Genomic DNA, 12,934 nt, shown 5'->3' on the forward strand with positions numbered 1-12,934 from the left:
GCTCTGAAGCACACTTCTTAAACTCCTCTAAGAGTATTAGCTCTCGAAGTCCAGCAAAATCAGTGACTTTGCTAGCAGCACACCACTTATCAAACCGTTCGCCCTTCTCTCTAGCAAACTCTACAAAAGTTTGAGTGGGACTTTTCTTGAAGTTTCGAAATTGCTGCCTGTAGGCTTCGGGTACGAGCTCGTAGGCTCTGAGTACAGCAGACTTACACACATCATAATCAAGACTATCGGCAAGAGGCAATGAGGCTATTACGTGTTGTGCTTTACCGGTTAGCTTGCACTGCAGCAGAGTGGACCAGTTCTCTTTTGGCCAATTAAGAACAGTCGCAAGGCGTTCAAAAGTATGAAAAAAAGAATCCACTTCCGTTTCTCGGAAGGGAGGAAGTTCTATGTGCCGAAATAAATCATATCTACCAGGTGGTGTTGGCGAGGCAGTGGAGGTGAGTGGACCATGGGTGCCAATTGAAGAGGCAGGAGCCGCCACAGTGGATGGAGAGACGAAGGCGGAGAAGGTGGACGGTGCCACAGGTTGGGGAGAGGACTCCAGCTCCAACTTACGCAGCCTTATGGCTGTCTCCAGTTGGAATTCCAGCTCTAGCCTGCGGATGGCAAGCTGCTGGTCAAGTTCAGCTCTCTGAGCTCTTTCCGCAGCTTCTCGGAGTTCCCTTTTCTCCTCCCGCTCTCTGTCGAGGCGAGCCAGACGCAACTTGAGCTTAGCGCCATCCAGGGACCCCGTTGGGGACGGTGAGTAAGCGTTAGGGTCCCCCTTTGGCAAGGTCGGCGTCGACCTTACCCTCACCACTGTTTCTGGGGAGGCTGCACCAACCAGCCCAGCATCCAGAGGGCCACCCAGAACACCTCTGTCCACTAACCCCTCCAGCACCACTGGTTTTAACTCCCTTTTAAGGGCACCACTGTCAGTCACAATACTATAATGTTTGGCCACCGAAATCAGGTCAGCCTTGCGACACTTCTCAAATGACTCACGGGAAGGGTTTGCAATGAACTGGTTTAAATCAAAACCGGATGCCATGGTACAACAAAAAACGCACAAAAACCAACTATCACCTCATGTCTAGAGAACCAAGTATTTGCACCCCCAAATGCTCAGAAATTTCCCGGACGAGCCCCCACTTTCATGTTACGAAACCCCTGGTCAGGCCATGTACAGGTGTTGAGACCAAGGGTCACATAGCATGACATTTAAACCAGTAGGGAACCCAAGCATAAAAAGGTGCAAATAACGGAGACAACACAGGATTTTTAACTGGTGTGCTTGATTTTACTTTCACTCCAGCAAGATATTTACAATATTTACAAGTGTACCAAGTAACAAAACAAAAGTATGCCACTGCCAGGGGACGTGGATGTTGCCAAAATAACAAATAAGCAGCTAAGGATGAACACAGTTCTATCTAACTGTCTAATAAGGAAACCAAAAGCCTGTCTGCCTAACTACACTAACCAGTGGGACAAAAATACAATAGTGGCAACCATCCCTTACCTAATGTGACTAAACATAGATTCTACTACGTGATGCCTGTGTATAGGGGCCCCCGTCTTACCTGTCCCAAGGCAGGGCATATACACCAGACTATGAAGCAGAATAATAGCAATAACAGCAGGATGTGCTTCTGGACTCTAGCAAGCAAGCAAGCAAGCAACCATCAACTTGCTATGAGAGAGAGCCAGCAGGAACTGGCAAACAGCCCTTTTATAGGGCACAGGTGGAGTTGATTGGAGGAGGGCACAGGTGGAGTTGATTGGAGGAGGGCACAGGTGGAGATGATTGGTGGAGGGCAGAGACAGGGAACCACAGGCTGGCCAATGGGAGATGGGTGGTGAATGGCTGCTGGTTATGGACCTCACCTGCAGAGAATGAGTGGTAGGGAGGGGAGGAGAAGGTGGAAGAGAAATGCAGAGCCACAGAAAATCCTACCTCTGTGGCACGTAACACTCCGGACTTCTTTTACATCCGTGAAACCGCCAGGTAGAAACCCAAAATGATTTTAGCAGACGTGCAGTTGTTCTGTCAGGCTGTGGGAAAGGACCAGGGGCCTTATGTACTAAGAGTGCGGCGCACAAAAAACGTGCGTACGCCACTTTCTACGCTCACGGTCGGATGTACAAAGAATGACGTGAACGTATAAAGCTGCGGTCCGGCACTCACACATTAAGGCTTTTGTACGCACTTTTCTGAGGTTTTGTCCGTTGGCGACGCTCACTGGTGATGCAGTGAAGTGCAGAATATGAGGAAACGTAACGTCAACAATAAATTCACGACCACGTGAAGGACATGACAATCCCCACATCACTAGATAAATTACACAAAAGTGGAGCTGCAACAATCTCACAATCAACCACATGATCTGAACAAACAACTAAAGGAGCTCAACGATGGAACCCGCAAATCCTGATGGAGCTTTGGCTCTGTTAGAGGAACCTGCTGATGCAGGATCAGGAGCGAGTCTTCAGGGACCACACCGATCTGCTGGTCCAGGACTAAGACTGGACCATCAGCTGGTTTAGGTACCAAGAGGATCTTCTGGATCTCTGCCCTGAACTGGACCAGCTGCTCCGGTTCAGACCAACATGATGCTTCAGCTGGAGCTGCTACAGGTCGGACATCTGTCCGTCGTCATGACGACCGTATGGGAGGACTACTGGAGATAAAAGCCAGACCCTAAACATCCCATAACTGTGTCTGGACAGAAAAACATTAAAATACATTTTGCAGCAAAAACGGGTTCTGTAAAGATGTCTTAAATAAAAAAAAAGGTGTCACGGAAAGGTTGGTTGTGAACTGATGTGATTCAGCATGAAATAAGTTTTTATTGAATGTTTAGGCAACTTTCAGAGTCTGATATGGAGTCAGCTGCAGGTGCTGCAGGTCCAGAAAGTGTTTCTCCCGTGATGGACCGGCGTTGTGCCAAAAAGTGATTGCCTGCCAGAATCTGATTTCTTCTGATTTGTGGCCGCGGGAGCGCGCACAGAAACCCGTTGAGCGAGAGCGCTACAACGTCAGAGTTTCAGATTATGAAACTCAAGAATGAGATCAAGTCATATTTAGGCAGAAACAACTTTTCATTAACTGTATTTGGCCTTCAATCAATATTTGGCAGGTAAAAATACCCATTTTCAGGAGAGAAATCAGATTCTGGGAGGCAATCACTCGCACGACAGGGATCTAGACCGGTTTCTCCTCCTGCGGATGAAACACTCCGAGTTACAGCAACTTTGCTCTTTATTTCTCACGTTTGCATCTCGATAATCCCGTCGGCACAAATTGTCTTTATTTCTGCAGCAGAGGAATATAAATTGTATATTGTTCACATTGTTATACTTATGAGAGAGGTGATCGCGGACATCCATAATGTGTAAGACTCAATAAACGTGTACATTGGTCTTAATCCGTTATATAATATGCATGACAATAAAGCAGAACGAGGAGCCATTTTTCATCCACCAAAAATTCTGGTGTCGGTTCTTAAAATATAAACAAGAAAAGCAGGGTGTAATGATTCATTAAAGCTGCCCATAAACATTCACAAACCCGTACGATCATAATAAAACCACAACTCTTCACCGAACGCAACGCAAAGCAAAGAACACCATAATGTAGGTGTCAAACTGAATCCCAGAAGGGCCGGTGTCCTGCATGTTTTAGATGTTTCACTGCTTTAACACACCTGATTCTAATTAATCATCGTCACCAACTTGTCATCAAAGTCTGGATAGTTCTGTTGATGACACAGTCACTTGTATCATGGTGCAATGAAGCAGGGAAACATCTAAAACCTGCAGGGACACCGGCCCTCGAGGACTGGAGTCCGACACCCAGCTCAGAGCCGGTGTTTTCTTTTTGTATTTGTTTTGCCTGTTTTTGCACATGTCTTGTTAGGATGAGCAGTTTTTAATGGATAATTATCTTCATTATCATATTCAAACATATATTTGAGGGAGGAGACAAGGCGGAGTATTGTGCTCCCGCATGTGCGCTCAAATCCACGCTGATTGGGATACACAGAGAAACCTGCGTGGATTTGGGCGAACGCACAGCTTTGTACATATGAATTTTTGCGTTCTTGTTAATTCCACGCACGGATTTAAGTTGAAATCCACGCACTCTTAGTACATGAGGCCCCAGGGCTGCAATCATGTCCACAAGCGACTGGAATTCATTCAGACTAATTCAAACGAATAGGTGAATCATTCACAAGGCTTCATGTTTGAAGATGATTCTCTGTGAAAGTGTCAGTATGAACACTTCAACACGCATCAAGCAGAGCTCATTACGACTGTGAGGTACTTGGAAAGCGGCCTGGATTATGTGCGCTGGCACTCAGTGAAGAGCTGGATGCTAGATTTGTATTTTGTAAAATAGTTTTAGTGAAAATAAGCTCCAATTTAACCTCATCACTGACTGTTTTTACCTTCAGGTTTTCTACATATCTCTCCATGTCATGTTTAAATCTAACATGAATGCTCGTCAATGAAAGGTGGTCCTTTTACATCCAAAAGAAATTCAGATTGATGGATCATCATCAGCGTGCACCAGTCTGCTAATGACACACCATCCGTATCAGGGTGTGCTGAACGAGGGGGGGGGCCCCGAGGACGTGGGTGTGTACTGGAAAAGAGAAATGAAGGATCTCACGTCACGAACCTCGACTGGTGCCGACTCACGTTGTGACATAAAGGTCCGTGTTGATGGTCCGTCTCCCGGGGATCCAGCAAAGTGACGTCTTATCAATGGGGTGCAGGGCCCCCAGAGGCCCCCGAGTATCCGTCTACGGCCATGTACACGAACTTTAAAGTCTAGACCAGGGATCGGCAACCTGCGGCTCTAGAGCCGCATGCAGCTCTTTAGCGCCGCCCTAGTGGCTCCTGGCGCTTTTTAAAAAATGTTTGACTTCTATTTCCCTTTTTTCTTCTTTTTTGTCTTTTTTTCCTTTTTTTCTTCTCTCTTTTTTTTTTTTTTTTTTACCTTGTCTGCACACATATTAATGATTGATACCATGACGGTAGAAACCAAAGGTATATGTGCATTATTACTATATTTAATATATATACATATATACGCGGGGGTGACGACATCCACTGCCAATCCAGGAAGCAGGAACACACGGAAACACACGTCAAGCACTGGAAATCTGCAACAAAAAACCACAAACAAAGCACGAAACCGGCACGGAGCCAACCAAAACAATAACAGCAATCGACCTAAATCTTGAGATCTGATCGCAGTCTGAGCTAAGTCTGAGCTAAGCTACCGCTACCGCTACCTAACCCCAAAAACTAGAGAGCAAGCATGCAGGTGAACAAGCCAGTGTGTATGTCTATGTGTGTGTATGCGTGTATGTATATGATCATGCGTGTGTGTGTGTGTTTGTCTGTGTGTGTGTGTGTGTGTGTGTGTGTGTGTGTGTATATGTGTGTGTGTGTGTGTGTATATGTGTGTTCGTACGTGTGTGTGTATGTTTGTGTGGCTGTGTATGTTTGTGTATATGTATCTTCTCTCTTTTTCTTCATTTTCCTTTTTCTTCTTTTTTTCCTTTTTTTCTCTTTTCTCCTTTTTCCTTTCCTTTTTAATCTCGACATTTCGACTTTTTTCTCAACATTTCGACTTTTTTCTCGAAATTTTGACTTTTTTCTCGACCTTTTAAACTTTTTTCTCTAGATTGTACTTCAACATCAATCTCAATATTTCGACTTTTTTCTCAACATTTCGACTTTTTTCTCGACATTTCGACTTTTTTCTCAAAATGAAAAAATAAATCTTCCTCCAGTTATAACTAATATAGAAACATGCAGCATGTGTTGTCTTCATTCTAATGCTTATACAAGACTTTTCATTTTTTTTACTAATACTAATACTAATTCAATCACTTTTTTCTTTCAAACTCCGATGAGACAGATTTACTTCCATAAAAATCGTGGCGTTAAGCTGTCGAGGTCTGGATGCCATGGTGCACAACGCATGTGTGAATGAGGTGCCTTATCGGCCGCGTGGCCTAATGGATAAGGCGTCTGACTTCGGATCAGAAGATTGCAGGTTCGAGTCCTGCCGCGGTCGCTCTTTTGGGAGTGGTGGCCTAGTGGTTACAGAGGAGGGTTGGAGTCTGGAGGTCCCAGGTTCAAGCTGGATTTCAACCGAGGTCAACCACTTTGGGCCCCTGAGCAAGGCCATTAACCCTTACTGCTCCCCGGGCGCCGTGCAAATGGCAGACCACTGCTACTAGTTCGACTGGAAAATGGGTTAAATGCAGAGAAAGAATTTCCCCATTGTGGGATTAATAAAGGAAATTAAAAAAAAAAAAAAATAATAATAATAATCCTTTCCGAATAACTCTTTCTCAATGTCAGATCCAATGAATCCTTAATCCTGCGCCAACAGGAAAGAACCCGGTCATTTATTCAGCTGACCTTATATTTCAAGATTCAAGATTCTTTATTTGTCATCGTTCATATTTCATAACAATGAAATTACATGCGCTTCATCGCGGGTGCTGATCCAAGTATAAGTGCAGGATAATTACTACTACTACTACTACCATTTAGCAGACGCTTTTATCCAAAGCGACTTACATCTGAGACACACACACCATCGGGCAATGCTCTTTAGCGCCGCCCTAGTGGCTCCTGGAGCTTTTTAAAAAATGTTTGACTTTTTTTCCCCTTTTTTTCTTCTTTTTTGTCTTTTTTTCCTTTTTTTCTTCTCTCTTTTTCTTCTTTTTCCTTTTTCTTCTTTTTTTCCTTTTTTTCCTCTTTTCTTCTTCTTTTTCCTTTTCCTTTTTTCTTCTCTCGACATTTCGACTTTTTTCTCATCATTTCGACTTTTTTCTCAACATTTCGACTTTTTTCTCGACATTTCGACTTTTTTCTCAAAGTGAAAAAAAAAATCTTCCCCCAGTAATAACTAATATAGAAACATGCAGCATGTGTTGTCTTCATTCTAAGGCTGATACAAGACTTTTCATTTTTTGCGGCTCCAGACATATTTGTTTTTTGTGTTTTTTGGTCCAACATGGCTCCTTCAACATTTTGGGTTGCCGACCCCTGGTCTAGACTAATTTCATAAGTCACAAATGGACGTGAGTTCGTCTTACGAGCTGGGTTCTCCTTTTGTCGAGTCGGTACAGTAGTTCTGAGGTATAATAGGGACTTTTTTACTGATTTTACACGAGAGTCACACTGGATTGAGATGATCCGGGGTTAGTTTGTAATAATCTCAGAGGAGGTCTGTGGTTTAGATGCCGTGTGAATGCAGCATCTCTGTAATCCGCTGTAATTCCTCTCCTCGTCATTTCTGCCTCTTTACCCGCGTAATTATGACGATGGGACTATTTTTGGTGGACAAACATCCAGAAATGAATCAAACATGAACTTCACACGGAGAAATGAAGAATGCCATGACGTGTGCTTGCATCAAAAATCCTTTAGGCTTTAACAAAAGCTCCGGTTACATTTACCATCAAGTGTTGTCATGGCAACTTAAACACACAGCCATCTTCCAGTTTGGTGTAAATGTGAGGTGTTGTGGTGGGAACTGAGCTGTCTGCAGCTCCAGCGGTCACTTTAGTGCCGCGTGAATACATCAGGAGGGTTTCAGTGTTTTTACTCATTAATCGTGACTAAAACAAGATGCTTCTGGATGTTTGCACGCCACTTTGCTTCTTCACATCTGGTTTTTTATTTTTAGTCCAAATATTTTTGTTTTGTTTGTGTAAATCATGTTGAAATATTCCAGAAAAATCCTGGAAGCGTGAGTGGGTTCCCGGCGGGATGTTCTTGTTTGTGTGACTGTCTCGCAGCATCCACGTTTACTTGCTCTGCGCTTGAACCAGACTAATTCTTTGTTGTGAAAAAAACGCATTAAATGCTCTTTAACACGTTCTTTCCAACCAGGTGAATGACTGCACTGAAACTGAGTGTCTAATTTACCAAGACTATGACTTGAGAGATGATCCAGATTTCAGTAGATTTAATTAAACAGTTGCATGTAAACGGGTCAGAATATACATGATGCGTCTCGATGCAGAATGACAATGAAACAGAGGAAACATAATGATTTTAAGGCATGTAGCACCCTATAATGTAATAATTTCCTGAAAATGTAATAACGCCTGAAAATGTAATAAAATTTGCACTTAACTCAATCGAAAATGTAATAAAACCCAATAATGTAATAACTTCACCAATAATGTCATAAAATATCCTGACGGATATTGTAATAACATTTTTACCGATAATGTAATACCTTATTACATTATTGGGAATTTAGTACATGGTACTCAAAGTCTGTAATTTAACCCAATAGTCATTCTGGTGTTTCAAATCCAGTGTATATAACATTCTTAGATACTTAAAACACAAAATGTAGAACTCTGGACTGAAAATGAATAAATATATTACATTATTTGTCAAGTATTACATTATCATTTTTGGAAAAAAAAAAAGACCCACCTGAAAATGTAGTAAATTCCCAATAATCTAATAAGGTATTACATTATTGGTAAAAATGTTATTACAATATCAGTTAGGATATTTTATTAAATTATTGGTGAAGTTATTACATTATTGGGTTTTATTACATTTTCGATTGAGTTAAGGCCAAATTTTATTACATTTTCACGCGTTATTACATTTTCGGGAAATTATTACATTATAGGGTGCTACAAGGCATAAAGGATGATTCATTCTTACGATTTGAGTAGACAAAAACATCTTAAAGGTCAGTCTTAATCTTTTTGGGGCAGACTACCAGTCTGCAAACTCAGTTGAAGAATGTGATGGGACGGATGCTTAAAATCTGTGCTTACTTGGGAAAAAGTAGTTAATTCTCCATCAGGTGCTGAGGGACTCTGGCTGTTTAGCGGCTCCTGGTTTTCACGTCTCCTGGGATGCTGTAATGTTACTTTAACTGCTCGTTTATTTATGCTTCAAAGTGTCTTTTGCCTCTAACTTGTAGTGGCACCGTTCCCACATGAGTTGTGGGAAAAATGGGACATAATAGCAGCGAGAAAACCAGGCCAGTTTTCATATTCTCCTTCTCTGAGCTTCCCTCTGCCTCCCCGAAATAACCGAGACCCTGTCATGTCTGTCATTAAGTCCTCTTATAATTTATTACGCTTTAAATAGAAGCGGAGACTTGAGTGACTGGGAATTAGACCGTCCGGAGCCGGAGCCGGATTAACACGTTAGATGATGAATCTCGACGCACGGAGGATGTTTCATCTGGAAGAAAGAGGCCGTTAGTGGCCCGCACATGGGATATGAAGAGAGAAGAGGACGAGCGGGCGCATGCCTTCACCCTCCCACAGCTGGTACAACCAGTACTCGAGTTGTAAAATAAAATCAGGGGGGGTGGTGGATTTTATCATATGGGGACAGATAATTTGTGCTGATTACAAATAATATAATATATTACAAATAATAGCCCTTACCAAAACACCTGCAGAAATACTGCAGGAATGACATAGCAGCAGTTAAATGCAGCCTTCTGTAAGCTTTAAATATCCACTGGGCTTACATCAAATACATCAAAACACTAAAATAAAAACAGTTTTCTGAACTTATCAATATGACTCTGTCCTTCACAGGATAAGTAAAATGGATCACTGCAAAAACTCACAATCTTAACAAGAATATTGGTCTTATTTCTAGTTAAAATGTCTCATTTTAGTAAAAAAAATCTCATTACACTTAAAACAAGACTCATCACTGGAAAAAACAACAATTTTCACCTGTTTCAAGTAGATTTCCACTTGAAATAAGTAGAAAAATCTGCCAGTGGAACAAGATTTCTTTTGCTTGTAATAAGAAGATACATCTTTTCCTGCAGATTTTCCTACTTATTTCAAGTGAAATTTTACTTGAAACAGGTGAAAATTGTCAAATAAGTTATTTTTCTGGTGTTATTTTTCTGGTGATGACTCTAAATGTTGAAATAGCAGTAAAACCACATTCATTGATGAAATGACATAAGGGATGGAAAGGGGGGGTGGCAGTTTTACAGGGGGGATGATTTTGACCGTTTTTATTTCAGGGGGGATGCCATCCCCCCTCATCCCCCCTCATCCCCCCTCAACTCCAGTACTGGGTACAACCCCACCAGAACCGGTCCAGAGGGAACCAGCGGGATGTGCAAGATGTGCAGGATGCTGAGGGTTCCAAGCGTTTCAGCTCCACAAGTCAGTGATCAGTAAGACGCTCCGCTGTTCCTGCGTTTCCTTGAGAGAATCAGGACCTTGTCTCCGGAGGGGAAACTTCTCCAACATCCACCTGCATCCTCCGGGTTATTCTTCCTCTTCTCGTCCTCCTCCTGCAGCTTTACTCAACGCATTTCCATGAAGCTGAAGCTCAAACCTGCGGAGGAACGTGTGTGTGTGTGTGTGTGTGTGTGTGTGTGTGTGTGTGTGTGTGTGTGTGTGTGTGTGTGTGTGTGTGTGTGTGTGTGTGTGTGTGTGTGTGTGTCTGTGAGTGTGTGTGTGTATATAGTAATCAAGTGTGTGTTTTTCAGATGCAGCATCAAACATTGCACACATACTCAGGCGGACGGTGTTGAACATGAAAGACTCATTAAGCTGCTGATTACAGTTCAGGGAGGACGTTCCTGAGCAGCTGCAGAAACACAACACCAGACAACCCCCCCCCCACACACACACACACACACACACACACACACACACACACACCCTGAAGACACCACCAGACACAAACCAGCAAACACACCACCAAACACCCCCCACCCCCTCCCTGAACACACATACCATCTCTCCTGAAGCCGATCACCTGCACTACTTTCACTCCTTTGTTGTTGTTTTTTTTTTTTTACCTTGTCTGCACACATATTATATACATACAAACCCAGTGAGTTTTTTTTTTTTTGTGGGGGGGGTTGGGGTTGGGGGGTGGTTGGTGGGGGGTGTGACGACATCCACTGCCAATCCAGGAAGCAGGAACACACGAAGGCACACGTCAAGCACTGAAAATCTGCAACAAAAACCGCAAACAAAACACAAAACCAACAAAACCAATACGGAGCCGACCAAAACACAAGCAGTAATCAACCCAAATCACAGTCTGAGCTAAGCTAGCGCTAACTAACCCCAAGAACTACAGAGCGAGCATGCAGGTGAACAAGCCAGCGTGTATGTCTATGTGTGTGTGTGTGCGTGTATGTGTGTGATCATGCGTGTGTGAGTGTGTGTGTGTGTGTGTGTGTGTGTGCGTGTGTGTGTGAGTGTGTGTACATGTCTTTGTGCCTATGTGTGTGTGTATGTATGTGTGTGTGTGTAGGTGTATGGTTGTGTGGCTGTGTATGTATCTGTATGTGTATGTATACGTGTGTGACTGAGTGGCTATATATGTGTGAATGTGTGTGTGTGTGTGTGTGTGTGTATGAGTGTGTATATGTACAGGTATGTGTGGCTAAATGTAACTGTGTGTGTATGCATATGTGTGGCTATGTGTGTGTGTGTATGTGTGCATGCATGAATGTATGAATATGTATACGTGAGTGTGTATATGTCTATGTGGCTATGTGTGATGTGTGTGTGTGTGTGTGTGTATGTGTATGTGTATGTGTATGTGTGTGTGTGTGTGTGTGTGTGTGTGTGTGTGTGTGTGTGTGTGTGTGTGTGTGTGTGTGTGTGTGTGTGTGTGTGTGTGTGTGTGTGTGTGATAAACCAAACACAGCTCGACCTGAAGTGTATCTATAGTGGGGGAGGGGGTGGGGCAACCCCGCCACCCGCGAGACCAGGGGCCGACCAGGAAGAACCCGGAACACAGGCCACCAGCAACCCCACAGAGGGGAGAGGCAGGAAGGTTTCAATACATTCAATACAAGACTCAGTGCTAGAAATTCAATCACTTTTTTCTTTCAAACTCCGATGAGACAGATTTACTTCCATAAAAATCGTGGCGTTGAGCTGTTGAGGTCTGGACGCCATGGTGGAGAATGCATGTGTGAACGTTGTGCCTTATCGGCCGCGTGGCCTAATGGATAAGGCGTCTGACTTCGGATCAGAAGATTGCAGGTTCGAGTCCTGCCGCGGTAGCTCTTTTGGGAGTGGTGGCCTAGTGGTTACAGAGGAGGGCTGGAGTCTGGAGGTCCCAGGTTCAAGCTGGATTGCAACCGAGGTCAACCACTTTGGGCCCCTGAGCAAGGCCATTAACCCTTACTGCTCCCCGGGCGCCGTGCAAATGGCAGCCCAATGCTACTAGTTCGACTAGAAAATGGGTTAAATGCAGAGAAAGAATTTCCCCATTGTGGGATTGATAAAGGAAATTAAAAAAAAAAAAAATCCTTTCTGAATAACTCTTTCTCAATGTCAGAACCGATGAGTGCTGAATCCTGAATCCTGGAGCAATTAGGGTTAAGGCCTTGCTCAGGCCCAAGGTGGTTCATCTTGGTTGCCATTCCACCTCTGTAGCCACTAGACCAGTGGTCCTCAACCTTTTCTGAACCACGGACCGGTTTAATGTCCGACAATATTTTCACGGCCCAATCTAAAGGTGTAGTTGATAAAAACTAAATAAAATGACAAGATCGGCATTAAAAACGGTGGTATTTTCTCTATAGTAATAATAATAATGAATAATAATAAAACAAAATTTTCGAAAAAATAAAATAAAATAATGGAAATTGTACATTACCTTTAATATGAGTATTTCTATAAATGTGTTCTTATGTTTTTATGTCTCATTAATGTTATTTAAAACCAGGCTTTTATTTTATTTATTAAGGAGACCCATATTTAGTGCTTTTATTTTGAAGGCGTCTCGCCGAGACCTTGTAAACATCCGGTGCTTCGGACTTTAATGGTAAAAGTTTAACGGCAGTAGAAAGTGTGTCTGAAAGATTAAACTAGTGTCGGGAATGCTAAAGTGTTGCCTAACTGACACAAAAAGCACCTGGCTG

General features: G+C 43.0%; 1 protein-coding gene and 2 non-coding genes across 3 annotated transcripts in view; all 3 read left to right on the top strand.

The window, feature by feature from the left end:
* The window catches only part of adcyap1r1b (adenylate cyclase activating polypeptide 1b (pituitary) receptor type I), a 62,625-nt gene that overhangs the window by 13,432 nt on the left and 36,259 nt on the right, over positions 1-12,934 (top strand). The window lies entirely within an intron of this gene.
* trnar-ucg (transfer RNA arginine (anticodon UCG)) lies at positions 6,013-6,085 on the top strand. The gene has a single exon. It is a non-coding gene; the product is annotated as a tRNA-Arg (tRNA).
* trnar-ucg (transfer RNA arginine (anticodon UCG)) lies at positions 11,999-12,071 on the top strand. Its single transcript has one exon. It is a non-coding gene; the product is annotated as a tRNA-Arg (tRNA).

The sequence above is a fragment of the Cololabis saira genome, chromosome 13, assembly GCF_033807715.1.
Source record: "Cololabis saira isolate AMF1-May2022 chromosome 13, fColSai1.1, whole genome shotgun sequence".
NCBI lineage: Eukaryota > Metazoa > Chordata > Actinopteri > Beloniformes > Belonidae > Cololabis > Cololabis saira.